Source organism: Pteropus alecto, unplaced genomic scaffold (assembly GCF_000325575.1).
Source record: "Pteropus alecto unplaced genomic scaffold, ASM32557v1 scaffold3, whole genome shotgun sequence".
NCBI classification, from domain to species: Eukaryota; Metazoa; Chordata; class Mammalia; order Chiroptera; family Pteropodidae; genus Pteropus; species Pteropus alecto.
This window is the reverse complement of record NW_006442484.1, coordinates 30946962-30960678: the sequence shown is the minus strand read 5'-3', so window position 1 is coordinate 30960678 and position 13717 is coordinate 30946962.

The window sequence follows — 13717 nt, the reverse complement described above, 5'->3', positions numbered from 1 at the left end:
CCGGTATGCCTCATTCAAGAAATGCTCCAGGGGATTCCTGAGGTCCCTGTATAACTTCAGTTACCTTAGAAAGGTTAGTTGGCTGATGAGCAACCATCCTAATTCCCCCAATTAGAATATGATGGTACCGATCTAATGCCATTCTCCTTGCCTGAGAATTGTGTTCCCAGTCTAGGCTGGTGGAGGGAAATTCCTCCTCAATCTGTTCCCCTGCTTCCTCAACTCTCCTCCCTCCTGCAGCTATCTTTTGTGTTTCAGTCCAAATGCATCTGCATTTTTCCTCAGAGAAGGGGGTAATTAAAAGCTGCTGGCAATTGTCCCAGGTGGGGCAGTGAGTCTGAAAGACACTTTCCAAGAGTCGCATTAATGCCTGGGGTCTCTCAGAGAAAGGCGGATTCTGTGCCTTCCAGTTGTACAGGTCACTAGTCGAGAAAGGCACATAAACCATAAAGGGCCTGTCTGTGTGATGTCCCTAGGGTGGTGCTTCTTGCAAGGGGAGGATGGCCGAGGTGGTGGTATCAGCTGGTGCCCCACCCGGAGCAGGAGCAAGTGGCCCATAGGGGTTACCTGCCCGCGTCCGAGGAGGTGAGGCGGTGCTATTTGGCTTCTGTTGTCCTGGATTATAGGGTGGGGAGATGTCACTATCCTCCGGTGGAGAATGGAGGACCGAGGGACTGGGCTGTCTTGGAGATTCGGTTGCCATTTGTTTCGGGGTGCCCACAACTAAGACTCATGCCCCTAGAGAAAGGGCACACCGGCGGAGCCAAGGAGGGGGTTTCTGAACAAGGTGTAACCATTGAGCAATGTTGGCCACGGTCCGGGAGATATGACTGCATCCAGTCTCTCCATAGACCCCCAATGACCGGTCTACAGAAACAGAAAGCTACCTTTTTATCCAGAGGTTGAGGCCTCGGAGATTCCCGTCGGGACCAGGAACAAAGAGTGTGCCCTAAAGGTTGCGCCCTTGACAATTGCATTGACCCCATCACAGCATTCAAGGGCCCTGGAACATCTCAGGTTGGCCACCCCTTTGAGTCCATAACAGGGACAACAACTGCTTCAGAGGCCAGTCCGGTCTTAGATCTCAGGGCCACTCCCGGAGATCTCGCTGGGGCCTCCAAATGTTGTAGCTGCCAGCCCCCGATAGACACATGGACCACCAGAAACCAGTGAGTTATAGGAAACACACTCTTTATTCAGCCAGGTGGGTCTGCCAGGGGTATGGGGTGTAGGTGGACCTAGAGAGGTCCGCCACCTACAACCTAGACAAGACCAAAGACAATAGACTGAACCCGATAACAGGGCACAGGAGGCAGCGTCCTGCGGCCTGGCCACGGTCCGGGAGATATGACTGCATCCAGTCTCTCCACAAACCCCCAATGACCAGTCTACAGAAACAGAAAGGTACCTTCTTTTTACTAACTGTCGACCCACAGGTCGGTTGTGCAAGCGGAGAGTACAGAAGCAAAAAGCTTATTGTTAGAGCATTATATTCCCATGGGCGATAGCCAAACAATAATTTTCCAGCCAGCACACCAGAACCTAAGTTTGCCCACTCTTAATTTACCTTGCTTTTGTGGTGTTGTCGGGTGAATTTAGGTTATCTTCTATATTCTAGTATAATGAAACAACGAAGAAGTTCTTACCTTCCCAAGCCTGGAGAATAGGCTGCCTGCTGCCAAGATACATGAAACCCAATGGCTGGAGGTAAAATTTCTCCCACGTGAGGGAGCCTTGCACTGGTGATTCTACCAAGCGCCTTTTATGACAATTTACCACATGCCAAGGGTCAACTGTTTTAGTTCTGCCCATTTCTAGAGTGTCAATGTAAAAACATCCAAACCTGGAGAGAATTTTTATAGACATATTTGAGCCAAACAGGTGATATGCCTGGAAGCAAGATCTTAACAGACTGAGAAAATGCTTTTTAGATGGGCACTTTGCAGCTTCTTTTATGTATTTGGAATTAAAGAGGGGGCATGAGGAAAATGACATGAAGGTGGGAGAAAGCAAGGTGGGGGTCGAATTACAGGATTGTTTATAAGACTATGTGCTCTCTTAAGAGAGATTTAGTTTCCTTTCTGATGAATCTGAAAAGAAGTATCTCAAATGTATGTTAACCTAGATGCACAGAAACAATGGACAGGGCATGCTAAGGGCAAAGATACACTTTTTATTAAAAAAAAATTATATGCTTGAGTCACGACTACCCACCATGACCTGCCCAGTTAGGAATTTATAATTAAATCACCCTGCAAAATTACTCTCCATAGTACCCCTTTTTTGGTCCACAAGAGAGAAACAAAATTTCCCTGAGTGTTCATTAGTCGCCAAAACACTGTATAAAATTTATGTAAAATAAGGATTGAAAAGGGCCATAAATGTTATTAACACCCACATTTTTAGGTCCAGCAGTTTAAGTAACTTATCTAAAGTCGTTTAGTTAGCGAAACATAAAGCCAAGGCTAAAATGAGAAACTGCTAGGTGGAGAGAACAGTGTGTAGACTTCAAACATGTCCTATTTCTAAGTCGTTTAACCTGGACCTGGTTCTCTAGCCTTGTTGAAACTCAGTTTCCTCATCAGTGAGGATGTTAATAGTGAACATTCACATAATGCTTGCTCTGCCAGGCATTAGTTTTAACTAGGTACATGTAATCTTTAACCCTCAGAGTAACCCCGAAAGTTTGGAGATTTTTTGTTTGTTTATTTTATTTTACAAATGGGTAAACTGAGGTTCAAAATTATTAGGTAAATGCCTAAGATAACACAACAAGCAAATGAAAGAACTAGGATTGAATGGGATAATGTATGTGAAATGCCTGGCATGTAGTTTGTCAGTAAAAGTTATCACAAATGTCAGTTTTCTTCCCTAAATTCCAGACATTCCGACTCTTGGTCCAATATTGAGCTAAGACACCTTTGTTCTGAGTTCCAATTGCTGTGTATGTTCACATATTTCTTACATTATATATTTTTTACTCTGGTATATTTTAGTAGTTTACATAATTTAAGTACTATATGCATATTCATTGTTAACAATGATTGCAAACACTAAGAGGATAACCAAAAACTAAACAAAGACCAAATTTACTACATACAAAGAAAAAGAATAATGATATAGAGTTTCTAAAAGATTTACAGTGCTGTCCAGGAAAACCTTAAAACAAATCCTTGAACAGGATCGGAGCAGTAACTTTGGGGTGTTGAGATTAGAACAGCTCACATAGTAGGCCTCCACCTACTTGTTATTAGAATTCTTAAATGGAAAACTGTAGACGTCTAAAAATATCCAACAGAAAATCTTCCCACGTCAGTGATTCTCATAGTTACGATCAAGAATGAGGTGAAAATATATTATCCTTAAAAAGATGAAATAAAAATACTAAATATATTTTTAATGGGTACTTTAAGTTTTATTTCTGCTTTATAAGAATCTGGGAAAGTATTTTTAAAATAAATTTTTAAAGCATCAATATAAAGTGGCACCAGGAAACTTACTTAGATTTAAAGGTCTTGAGGGTAAAGGAGATGTGAACTTTTTCCTTAGGCAGTCATCCACTTCGTTTCTAAGACAGGGCAGCACTGAAAACAAGTTTTAGAAAACACTGATGATGTCAATTAAATAATGTTGTCTCTGGAACATAGCCTCCTATTTAATAGTAGCAGGAAGGTTGTGTGTAAGCAGAAATGTCCCAAGAAACTCACGCAGAGAACATGAATAAGTATTAGGTTCTGAGGTGGGAGCTGAAACAAAATGGAGAGATTGGGTTCTTCAGGGTGGATCTGGTTATGATTCGGTGAACGAAGCAACTGAGCCAAAGGCAAACAGCCTGAGAAACTGGAGATTTGTTCAGTTCCACATCTCAATACCTGTTGTATAACCTGACGATAGCCTGAATCTCAGCAGAAAATGCTTAAAATAAACTTGACCACTGTTCGTAATGTTCTAATTTTTTTTTTTAAATAAATGAATCCGAATAGCAAAAATAGAAAAATAGCAATGAGCAGGGGTTATGTCTGTGCATGATTAGATTTAAAGTGAGAATGTTGTGTCTTAATTCAGCAGCCTTGAAACATGCAGGCATTGACCTAATTTCTGCCAGGCCAAGAGGAAGACACTTTACACACAGATCACATAGACCAGAGAGTTACAGGTGCTGTTCTCTCAGCAAATACCTTGGCCTCAAAACCGAATCTCCTTCATTGCTCCTCTATCAGCAAAAGCATCATGCAAAGCTAAAAAAAAAAAAGAAAGAAAGAAAAGAAAAGAATCTTTGTTTTGTTACCTTTGAGTTACATACTGAAGTTTACTTTTGAAGTACCTCTTTGAGGTGGGGGTGGGGCTATAAAACAGAAGGAGAGAATGATTTGATGGAATCTTCATCAAGGAGAAAATTGACAATTTAGTGGAAAGTCTATATTTTAATATTATCTAGACAATGCTAAATAATTTCCTTTTCTTCCTGCCTAACTCTTAACCCTGGCCAAGTTTCTGAGGACTAAGACAACTTGATATGTGATAAGAGGCTAGAAACTGGTGTCAGAGCATCTAAAAAATTTTTTTTTCTAGTAAGTGTAGAGTAATGTGTTTCTAAAAATAAATTTCAATAGTCATATATAGAGGAAGGCAAATTTTCCTGAGTGTGTGTTCTTCACTATAACCTAATCGTCCTCTGGTTTTAAGATAGAGCATAGTCCTGTACTCACAAAGATAGCTTTCTTAAAGTGGGTCTCAAAGCAGAGCAGGGTGAAACTCCAACTTTTCTATCACTGTGCTCACCATAGACACAACTTATGTTGTCCTGATCTTGAGCAAGGTGAAAAGCAAATTGTCCCTAGGCTTATGGAGCTAAAAGCAAAGACTTAAAAGCCATCCTGTGGTAGACTGAAGAGTGGCCTCCCTGGAATCAGTGAATGTTACCTTATATGGATGGGGGTGAGGAGTAGGGGTGGGGTACTTTGCAGGCGTGATTAAATTAAGGGTCTTGACATAGAGAGGTAATGCTGATAGGGTAGACACTATATATAGTCACATGAATCTTTATAAGAATTAATAGGGAGATTTCACATAGACAGATAGTAGAAGACAATGTGACCATGGACACAGAGGTTGGAGTAATGCAGACATAAGCCAAGAAATGCCAGAGGCCACCAGAAGCTGGAAGAAGCAAAGAATGGATTCTCCCCTAGATCCTCTGGAAGGAGTGAAGCCCTGATGACCCCTGATTTTGGCCTCAGTGATACTGATTTTGGACTTCTGGCCTCCAGGACTGTGGAAGAATATATTTCTACTGTTTTAACCATCAACAATATTAATTTGTTACAGCAGCAATAGGAAACTGATATAGCTTCTTCTGTTTACTTCCCTTTGACACTAATGCCAACCTGCCTTCATAGAGCTAGCCCTTCAGCATGTTATTGGTATTTGTAGGGTATTTTTCATTCAAGATGCCAAAGCAATTTACAACTATGTAAATGGGCTCAATTTTCTACCCCGTGGGCCATTTAAGCAATACCAGAGCCTTCTAAAATGGATCATTTTATTTCATATTATTCTAGGTTTCTAGTAAGTAGAGAAATGCCAAAACAAGGTTGAAAAATTATAGTAGTAATATTTAATATTTAAATATTACAATTAGCCAACTAATGTTTAGCAGAAGGAATACTGTCTATATAGCTTCATTTAGAGATAAGAGCAAAATTTTAAATTTGGGGGTCTGTGGTGGACAGATTGCTACATCACCACCCTCCTTCCAGATCCTTCTTCAAGCAGAACTTATTTTGCCAGCTGCTGGGCGATGTTCAGCAAGTGACGTCCAGCTGCCAACTCTTCAGAATTTGCCTCTACTGCAGAGAGCTACCCTATTCAAGGTCATTCCTTTCCTGGGCAAGTCCTTTCTCTGGATTGGTTGATGGGCTGTGTATGCTCCAGAAGCCCCTCAGGTGGTGACTGAGGTTTCATTAGTCCTGCATCTCAGTTCTGCTTCTCCCTCTGCCAGATCCTGCTTCTGTGTCCTTCTTTTCAAAGTCATATCCTGCACATCATACTCTGTCTGCTTCCAGAAAACTCAACCTATGATAGGACACTTCATAGACGTGAGGCCCAGGTAACCAATACGCTTTAGTTTCTCAGAATTATAAATTCATTCTTTCTGCTTCTGATTCCTCTACTGGGATTGTACATTTCTATTCAGTTCAAATGAAGAATCATTCTCTAGAGCCAGGGAATGGAGCCTCTGCTATCTGCTCCACGTATCTCAGGGCACAAGGCTTCTCTGTACCACACAGAGTTCAGGAGCATGGTTCCTGAAATTCTTCTCACACTCTACTTTCTTTCAGGTTTTTCTAACTCTGGCATTCTAATTATAGTCAATCAATGGATATTTGTTGAGCACCCCCTATGTACCAGGCACCATTCCGTGATTCCAGGGGTACAGTGTTATATGCTCTTATCACACAGCCTAAATTGTAGCATGTGAATTACTTTAGGTCTACATTTATATACGCCTTCCAGGCAAGATAAAATGAGTTAATTAAGCTAGATGTAAAATAAGTTAGATGTAAAATAAATAAGGAGAGGTGGTGTCTTTAACAAATAGGACAGAGCATACCATGCCCTCTACCTTAACCTGGTGATCAAGCTTTGTGTTACAAACTAGAACAGCAGATATTACGTGCTTCTTTGTGTGATGTAATGTAAAGTCTGCAACATGACCTCTGAATTATTTTAACCCTAAATATTTAACCTGAATTAATCGAGCCTTTCGATATGAAATCCAGTCCACAAGAAAACTGACTATGACAAAGCCATAGAAGAAAAGGGGAAATAGAGGTAACCTGTTCTACAGTAAAAGTGACTAATGTGACATAACCAAATGCAATGGGTATGTTTTAATTGGATCCGGGCTTGAAAAGGAAATGAATGTAAGACATTTTGGGAACAATGGGGAAATTTGAATATGGGCTGAACAAAAAGAACATTTGAGAATTACAATTGATTTTTTTTCCAGTGTGATAATAACATTGCAGTTATGTAGGAAACTCTCCTTATTTTTAAAAATGCATGCTAAAGTATTTAGGGATAAAGTAACATATCTACTTAAGATGCCTCAGCAAAAATATAAATATATAGATATAGGTATTTAATTTTATAATAACTATAGCAAAATATTAACAATTGTTGAATGTAGAGGTGAGTGAATAGATATGTTTTTCTACTTTTCCTTAAGCCTTAAAAGTTTTATAATTAAAATCTTTAGAAAAAAATAATGCAGCTCTTGTCCATTATCGTCATGAGGAAATTCGGCCTGGTGTTACTAGATACTCAGTATTCAAAGCAATGAGAAATATGGAATTTGTATATAAAATTTTCCACTTAAGAAAATGTTAGCAATTGAATTAAAAAACAAATAAAAATCAGCATCAAAAAAAACCTCTGTGCAGACCTACTGCAATGCATTTGGATGCTGAAGCTGTCCCCTAAGCCTCTAATTTACCATCTCTGATTTAGATCCTTTGCACCTTAACCCTTTTCCTTACACCTTAGCTCTCTCACCCTTCATCCCTGATTTTCTTCTTTCTCAAAATGATATCCAGCTAACTTGGTCCTTTTCTCACTGTTGCTCTTCTTTTTTCCCAACTGGACTCTGCCACTTTGCAGTTTCACTGAACAGTTGGCAGATAATGTGAGAATTAATCAGGCTGTGGATTTCTCTGGAGTATCAGATGATTTAGCAAACTGAGAATTGTTTAATAATTATCCTAGAGCACTAAACATTATCCTAATGATCTAAAATAGTTATTAAAACTCCCCACTTAAGATTATTAAATTGGAACATCTGTCTTCAGGAAGCATTTCTAGTGCATGTAATATTTGCAAAACATTTACAACTGCTTTTAGTTATATCTCAGACCCTATGATAGGGTCATAGCTTTTTCTTATTAATGACTGAAAACACTAGGCATGGAGTCCTAAAGGTAACTTGAGTCCCCCATAAGAGGAGGTATTAGACCGAGGCAAGCTTCCTGGATGACAGGCTGCTGCTTATCCAACTGTGCCACGTTCTCTCTAGCTCTTGTTTGCTTTATTAGCTAATTACCAGGCTGCATATTCAACCCAGGTTCCAACTATATTAAGGGCTATTTACTAGCTAAAATCAATACCCTTTCGATTAGACACCTGGCGTGGCTTTTGGTAACTAAGCATTATTTGGGCTTCACTGCTTTTACTCCATCAGGGAGATGGGAAAGTGCTTTGTTTTGATTTTTTACACTTAGTGGCTACTGCCCTTAATGGTATGAGATAAAGGGCAGTGGAGACTCACTCTGCCATGGCAGAGACTAGGAACAAACACGTAATATTTACTGCACAAGGAAAGGGGAAAAGAAAAATAGCATGACGAACAGTGGTTTTACTATTTTAAAGCTCTTTTTCAATTAGACGAATCTCTTTAGATATATGTCTGGTGCTCCAGGCACCGTATTAGCCCTAAAAATACAAAGATAAATAAAATACATTTTCCAGCTTAATCAAGTTGGAAAGAATAAAATTGAAACAATAATTTCTATAAAAGAGCAAAAAGAGCAAAAAAGAGATGTAGAACTGTGTTTTGATATAGCACGGCAAAGGGAATGATTCATTCTTTTTAGAAAGAAAAATGCCAAGGAGGCTTTTTATGTTGTTGATGGTGGTGAAACCAACCCAAAAGACCCTTTGTAATGTAGGTATTTTATTACAGAAATAATCCATGTTCATTTTGGAAACATGAAAATATATAGACAAAAAAGGAAAAAAAATCCCTATAACCCCACTAACTCAGATCACAATTAACCACTATCAATAACTTGCTATAAACATTATAAAAATATTTTCTATGATATACATGTACAATTTCTTAAAATAATAAAGACCAAAAAAATGAAAAATGAGTGAAGACATTGGCTTTGCCTCAGATCATTCAAAACCAGGTCTTTCCACTTATTATCTTCATGACTTCGGGCAAGCTGCTTAATCTCTCTGAGCATCACTTTTCTCATCTATAATATATTGGTAATGATACCTACCCAGAGTGTTGTAAAGATAAATGATTTGATAGAAGTACAATTCTTAGAACAAACACTGGACTATATAAAGCACTCAACATATTCATTCATCCAACAGACGTTTATCAAGAGCTCTTCTTACTAAGCACTTAGATCACATCAGTGACCTAAATATACTATTTATTTTTTAAATTATCATCATTATTAATATAATGGTCTATAAATTCTCTTTCATTTAACAAAATATTTAAAAATTTCTGTGACAATAAACATGAATTTATATCGTAATTTTTACTGGATGTATAGCATTTCAAGGGGTAGATATACCGTAATTTATTCCACCAATCTCCTATTCAAAGGACCTACCTACAAAAATGACTTCTAATCTGTATTATAGATAACACTGCTTTAAATAACTTTGTATTCTTGTCCAGTTGGTTAAGAATAAATCTTTTAAGTGTAATTATTGAGTCAAAGATGATGAACATTTAAAAAACTTTTTAACACCTGTTACTAGCTTACACAAGGAAAGCACTCAGGTGGAAGGGGTACCAGAATTGGGTGTTGAAGGAAAAGCAGAAGAGAGATTTGTGGAAAAAGTGAAGAAATAAAATAGAGTCACTATGGTCAAACTGCTAAATTATTGAACTCAAGTAGGCTGAAGCATGAGGAAACAATTCTATTCTTCCTTAAATTAGCCTGAAAACTTAAACTTTTGAACATTCAGTTATGCATCAGTGCCTGGATGTACCTAAATTCTATAGATAAATCTCTGAAGGACTTAAGAAAGAATGTTCATGTGGTGCTGAAGCTGTACATATCACTTACAGATAACTACTTATTGAGCTTAAGAAAGAATGTTTCATTATCCAGACCATATGACATCTGGAAGATCACTGTCCTGAGCCAATCCTTGGGCTAAGAATGTAGGACTGACTTTTTTCAAAGGTGTGTTTTTTACTGTAAAAACTCTCAAACTTTTCTTTCTCCTTCAGAATACTCTGAGTATTACCTAGTGTGGTTTTGACTTGCAAATCCTAAGACCCTTGAATAAATCTTTGACATTTATTTTTAGACAAAACCTCCTAAATTTTTCGAGCTGGAGGGGAGGGAGGAGAGTGAGAGGAAAATGTCAACAGAAAGGAATTCATTATCTTCAAGTTGTTCTGAGGTGAGGTCATACTCTAAAGCAAGGCATCTTTGGGGCTAAATAGATTATAAGGAGCAGTAATTTTAAAAGGGAAACTCACAAATAATCTTAGGTAAAGGATATAAAGGATCAGCGTTGTAGTTTTTTTTTTTTTTTTTCTTTAAACTCACAAGCATGCTCTAAGAAATTGGGGCACATCTGAAATGCTAGCATGCACATTTTCATGATCCACAACTCCGGACAGAATTTTCAAGAAAGGCAAACCACTGTTACCTCTTTGCCCAATCTGCCAACACCTACTCAATCCTCTCTCTCTTCCCATGAAAAGTACAGAATGACAAAGTTGCTCGATGCAAAGTTGTTGTTTTTACATTGTGTATGTAAAGATAAGCTGGAGCACTTGTTTTAAAATGCTTGTTCCTAGGAGTAAAGGGTACCTACATAAATTTTGTCTCTGTAATTACAGGTTGGGGATGAAAAATTTGCATTCTAATGAGCATTCCCAGCTAATTTAATGTAGGTAATTCTCAGACTATACCATGTTGAACAGACTACACGCTGAATAACTCTGCTGTAGACCTTTGATACTCAAAGGGCTGTTCCTGTATAAGCAGTAAAAGCATCACCTGGGTGCCTGTTAGAAATGCAAAATCTTGGACTTTACCCTAGACTTACTATACAGAATTTGCACTATAACATGTTTCCTAAGTGAAACATGTTATAGTGTTGGTATATACATTAAATTTTGAAAACCATGTTCTGTAGGTTAACTGTCAATAAATAATCTGTGAGTAGATCCAACAGAGAAAAAATATCCCATGAAAAATACAAGTCCCATCCATTTGGTTCTTGTGGGGAACTAGAATCTGGATAACACTGGATACTGGGAAGATGCAGAAAGAAGCCTTGTATTTCAAATTCTTTCCAGCATCAATTAAATAATCTAGGTTTAAAAATTCCCAGAAGGATAAATCTGTGGCATATAAGACTTCTTCACTAACATTCTAGGAAAAGTAATGAGAAAAAATGAGATCTAAATAGTCTATTAATAGTTCTCTAGTTATCCCCTACTGCTTATATATCAATTTCTAACTCTTTTCTAAGTATAAATGATTTTAGGGGAGGTTGCAGCAAGAAAGACATCAGCAGCTCAAAGTAAGATCAATAGATGCTAAATGAAATAAAATTGGTTTTGATTTTATTTCTCTTGTCAGTTTCTATTGACCAACCTTTTAAATTGTAAAATTATGTACCTGGAACTAAAAACTAAAAAGTAATAGGGCCAATGATGGAGCTTTTATTTAGCATTATTAGTTGATATTTTAAGAAGTGAAAAATTGGTAGAATTTAAAGCTCTAGGAGAGAAAACAAACAGGTAGCCCACATGATCATTTATTTAAATCAACCAAGATCTCTAAACGGAAGGAGCCTCAGTGAGGAAAGGCCTGGCTCTTTATTGAATCATGTGATTGGCAACGTATTTATTCCAGATAGCTGTCTTTCAAGTGGATGCCTTTTTGAAATGGGTGTCTGGGCAATCAAAGTTTAAGTCATTCATTTGCATTACAAGAAGAACAAACAAATAAATGTCAGAGTTTATGTTCTAGTACCATTCTTCACTATTTTTGTTTCCTTTATTGTTGACATTTTCCTCAAATCAACTTTTTAATCTATCTTACTTTTAACTTACTTTTTAATCAATTTACTTTGAATCTAAAGTTCTCCTAAGAAATAATTTCCATAATTAAACACAATAAATTAAAAATTTTAAGTATCCACATGCCACCTAAAAGTATCTCATGAATCAACAGCTTTTGGAAAATCTCGACATAATAGGTGCTCAATAAATATTTGGTAAATTAAGAAATAAATCTTATTTTTAGCATCTTGTTCAGGAACTTGAATACATAAGATACAAATGGAAAATCATTGCCTATTTATTAAGACTTTGCCTCAAATCATCAAATCAACCATAATTTTCATCTAATGTCCTGTGTTTAATTTTATACAATCAAAGTCTCTGATTTTACCTAATTACTAGTATTAATCAAACACTATTTTGTAACTTTTCAGGGATTTTTTTTTTTATTTATCTTTCATGTTGCAAAGAATGAGATGAAAGAGGAAACAGAAGGCTAGATTCTTCTGAGTGAATTGGATTAATTCATCTTTCAATGAATACTTACTACGTGTGAGGCATTATGCTAGTTTCTGATAATAAAAGATAAATAAGACTTAATCCTGAATTCAAATTGTTTAAAATTTTATGAGGAAACCCAGCAGTTAAACAAATAAATGTAATTCAGGGTGATAAACATTTCACAAAAGTTATGTATTAGTGTCTCAGGGGTACAAAGGATCGAGTGATCAACAGTGCTTGAGGACAGCTGAGGTGAGGTTTCAGTGGAGTCAGGTAGTAGCTAACCTCCAGGATCTGGTACCTTAATAGGCACCCAGAATCATTTTTAAAACACATGAATAAGTAAAGGAATAGGGTCAAATGTTAACACTTGGATATACAGAAAAAAATCAATTCGGATCTAACCTGTCCAGCATGTCTAGCAAATGAGTTTGAACTTCAGGATAAAGTGATATGAAACATGGAGAGACTGAAATCTTCTTATTTAATTTCAAACTAAGAATTCTGACACATTTGTTCAAGTAATATTTTTTTCCTGTCTGATTTCAAAGGATGAATTATTTCCATTTTTATACAAGTAAGGTTTTGGGGGGGAAATATAAGATGAGGTATAAGACCTATGATCCAATGCCAGCTCTGCCAGTGACAGGCCACCCGTTCTTAGTCAAACCACAGCCTCTCTGGTGGCATCCAATTTTGGATTCTACTTGCAAAATATATTTAGAGTCTAAAAACTCAACATTGTCATCTTGGTCCCAGCCTTCATCAGCTTTTGCATGGATTACAGAAATAACTTCTTAACTTGATTCATTGCTTCCTTTCTTGCCCCATTCACTCTATTCTCAACTCAGCAGCCAGTCTACTCCTGTTAAGTAAAATTAGGCCATTTCTCTGTTTAAAATTTTCTAATGGCTTCCTTTATCATTCAGAACCAGAGCCAAAGTCCTTACCATGGCCGCCAGCTACCCTCCTATCACCCCAATCTCACGTACTATCACTTTCCCCACCCTCATTCCATTCTAATCACAGGACCACCACTATTTCTTTAAACAGAACAGCACTTTTTACTTTTTTCATGGTTTATTTTTCTCCACAGCACTTATCACCATTTAGAGTACTCTACATTTTTGTCTTATTTATTGTGTCTTTTGTTGAAATCTCAACATTAGAATGTTAATGCCACAAGGGCAGCGGTTTTTGTCTGTTTTGTTCATGGGTATATCCTCAGTGACTCAGGGAGCATATGGCACATAAAAGAGCTCAAAATATATTTAATGTGCCACTAAAGTAATTAATGAGAAGTGTAGAGTTTGGATTAGACTTCTTTTTTTGTTCTACTCTTCCACAGTTGCATAATAGCACGTGTCATTATAATGTCTACAA